This window comes from Arvicola amphibius, chromosome 12, assembly GCF_903992535.2.
Source record: "Arvicola amphibius chromosome 12, mArvAmp1.2, whole genome shotgun sequence".
Lineage (NCBI taxonomy): Eukaryota > Metazoa > Chordata > Mammalia > Rodentia > Cricetidae > Arvicola > Arvicola amphibius.
The window spans coordinates 51,021,955-51,025,730 of NC_052058.2; positions in this window are offsets into that span (position 1 = coordinate 51,021,955).

A 3,776-nucleotide genomic window follows, 5' to 3' on the forward strand; every position below is an offset into this window, starting at 1 on the left:
TTCTTTTTAGGCATCATCCTGGTTTCAGATAAAAAGATCGCTTTTATTCTGAAAGTATTTTAGTCCCTTCAGACTAAAAGTCTTCCTGTCATCCTCCTAGCACTGAACACTTTCATCCCAACCCATGTTACAATTACCAACCAAATGTGCTCATATGTGCGGTACTTAGCATCTGAATCACAGCATCCATGTTCTGAAAGCAGGTACCTTCAGAGTATTCACTGTTATTCCACAATATTTAGGACAGAGTCTAGCATATAGTGGAAATTTAATGAATATTATGGCATGATTACATGAGAACATATATGCAGCAAATGATGGCAGGGAATTTAGGCTACATTTTAGAGAATTTTCTGAGCATCAATAAACATTGGGTTGAGATACAAGGAAAAAGCTAGAAAATCATGTCCTATGTAAATACTTAAAAATGTAATATATTTCTATCTGCCTAGATCTTCACTGTTCAACACAATAGCTACATATGCCTGCTATTACTTTAGAATGTGGCTTGTCCATGAATTATAGGAAGTTTCAAAAAAATCTGACTTTGGTCCCGGGAATGAGCTCAGCCATCTCTCTAGCCCTTTAAATATTTTAAAGCCTTTTTATATCATCTTGATATCAGGAACTAGGGAAGGACTCATACAAGAAGAAAACCCCATTCGTGTAAATGATTTTGTAAAGAACCTAGATATCACAGTTTCTTCAGGTTAAGGAAATAAAACTTATTTCATCTATTTTCATCATAGCCTTGAAGGAAGCAAACTACATATCACGTTGACTCAAGATTAATGATGGAGATCACTGCAATGTGGTTTCTATTTTTGCAGCATTTGGGGTGGATATTAAAGTGTGCTATATGTGTGGCACATCTATTTAGTCAAATTCAATTTGTGGGCTTTATATTCATTCTTTCTATGGCCTTTGTTCATTTTTGATTGTGCTATCACTTAGATATTTTCTGCTGCCATGTGTAGAATCTGATGCCCATCATCTCAAAAGTCCATTGTTCATTTAAATAGCAAAAAAAAATGAACACGGCTATTCTTGAGACATGCATTACAGAGACTTAGTTAAAATACATAAATTGTTTCATTAATACTCTTAAATTGCATATTATTTGTTGAAATGATATTTTGACTACATTAAATGACACACATTTATTTTACCGTTTTTTAAACAGTATTACTGAGAAATTTAAGATACATAGAGCTTATCTTACATTAACTTTCTACTAGACCTAGGTGTTCTATAATTTGAACGTTTTATATCTTATTTCAAATATATGTTGAAACTTAGTCCCCAGTCATAAGAAGTGGTGCTTTTAAGAGTTCTTATACCATGAGGATCCCACTCCCATGGATGGCATTAGTGCCCCATTAAAGGGTCACAGGCCAATTAGGACTTGTTTGCCCTTGTATTCATCCTGCCACATAAGGACACAAAATCTTTCTCATCCAGAGGACTTCACACTTTGGTAGTCGAGGTATGGATCTGTGCCAGACACCAAATATGCTCGCGCCTTGACCTTGAATTTCCCAGCCTCCAAAATGTCAGGAAATAAATTTCTGCTTACTTTAAACAACACCCTCCATTTTGATACAACAGCAGGTTTAAAGACAAGAATGACCCTGCCTAACGTTAGGCATAACATGACAGTGCAAACTGTGGGCATGCGTGAGATGTGGGAAGGAGTTGTGAGGGAACTTCTTGTGTTGACTCTGTGCTTCTGTTTCCCAGCACCTCCCAGAGGCCCCTGTGCTGTTTTACTGCCTAGACAAATATTTGTTCAATATATTGCCTTACCTGGCCACGCACTCTTTAGAAACTGAATTCCAAAGGCTCTCCTCATGCCTTTATTTAACCAATATCCTGGTCTGCAAAGTTCAACTTTCTTATTTTTCTGAATTATAAATGATCAGTCTATTGATAGAAGGCTTAGAATAAACCAAGTCGTTTCTACCTAAAGTAACTAGAAAACAAATACTACAAGCGGCAACTTGTTTAAGAATGATACACGTAGTTTTATGAGTTTTCTTTGTATCTCTGAAAGCTTCACATACATGTGAATGAGTGCAGGCACATCCATGCAAAAACACAAACACATGTGTGAGATATTTTTAGGATAGCCGTTGAAGTTTGGTTATTTTTCCATATTCTTTTCCCCGAAGACCCCAACAAAAGTGGCCACAGGATCCATCTTAGCATCCAGCTTAGCACAGTGCTTGGCACACCATAAGTACTTCACAAATGTTTTCATGAATTCATTAAGTGAACATTGTTTTCATTATTCTAACAATTTCCTGCCTCTAAGTTTCACATTTACTGTGGTGGTTTAAAGGAAGAAGGCCTCCATAGGCACACGGAATTTGGACACATAGGCATAGATAAAAAGATCCTATTTGGAGGTGTGGCCTTATGGGAAGGTGTGGTGATGGAGGCAATGGGGGTGGGCTTTGAGATCTCATATGTTCAAACTAGGCCCAGTGCGGCATGCTCTTTCTGCTGCCTGCCAATCCAGATATAGAATTCTCAGCTCCTTCTCCAGTGCCATGTCTTCCTGCACTCTGACCACCATGATTCCCACTGTGACAATAATGAACTAAACCTCTGAAACTGTAAACTAGCCCCAATTAAATGTTTTCCTTTTTAAGAGTTGCCATGGTCATGGTGTCTCTTCACAGTAATAGAAACCATAACTAAAAGACTTAGTGCAAGTTCAATTTATAGGATTGTAAGTAATGAACTATTGTCCAGAATTTTATTTAATACCATTTCATGAGTATGTATTCTGAGTGGATAAATCAAAGGATAGAGTCTTTAACTTCCTTATAATGCCTAAGGTTAATACGTAAGCCCTTCAAAATTCCAATATATAATGAGCCAACAGATTGTAAGCCTTAAACCAAACACTATTCCATTATACATACACAGGACCAGACCATTAACTGATGTTAGTCATTGAAGTCAACTTGGGTAACAAGATAAGTTTATGAGTAAAATTATTATTCACACAACTTTGTGAATTTACTTCTCAAACCTAAGCTATTGTTAGGATAGGAAATTTTCACTGAAGTACAAAGGCCAAATGATTCATTTAAATGTGAATTCTATAGGTATAATTTAAAAATTACATCAAAATGTGTACTGCAATTTTTTTCTTAGATGAGTGGACGTAGGTGAGTGGAGAAATAATTAGCTGTACAGAAATAATGAGATGATACAAACAACCTTCGTGTTTGACCAGATTCAGCCAAGGGTTTGCTTCTATGTGAGGAGACTCACTGAGAGAGAGGCAATGGAGTATGCCTACTGACTGCCAAAGCTCAACAGGAAACAGACAGGTAACCTTGATACTTGGGAGTGCTCTGAGAGTGCCTTTGTTTCAACAAAAGTATCTGGAACATAAACAGCTGAAGGACAGGGAAGCAAGCAGCCATGTTTGGATACTTTGCTAATCAGAAAGCAAAATGTACCACTGGGCTGGGTCCAAGGTCTGAATGAAATTTGAACATTGACTCCTCCGGTATAAGCTGGAGCTTCAGTGTCAGGAATTTTAATTGGATGATTCTCACCAAGGAGTCACCACCCCAAGCAGAGAGGCTACTTTGTTTCACAGCATGGTTTTCTTTGGCACTGGTATCACAGACAGTCATATTCTCAGTACAATGGAGTTTAATCACAAAAGGTAAGCCTGCGTACTTTGTAAACATCAATAGTCAACCAACATTTGTACATATGAACTGATAATTTGGCCCATTGACACAACCACTACT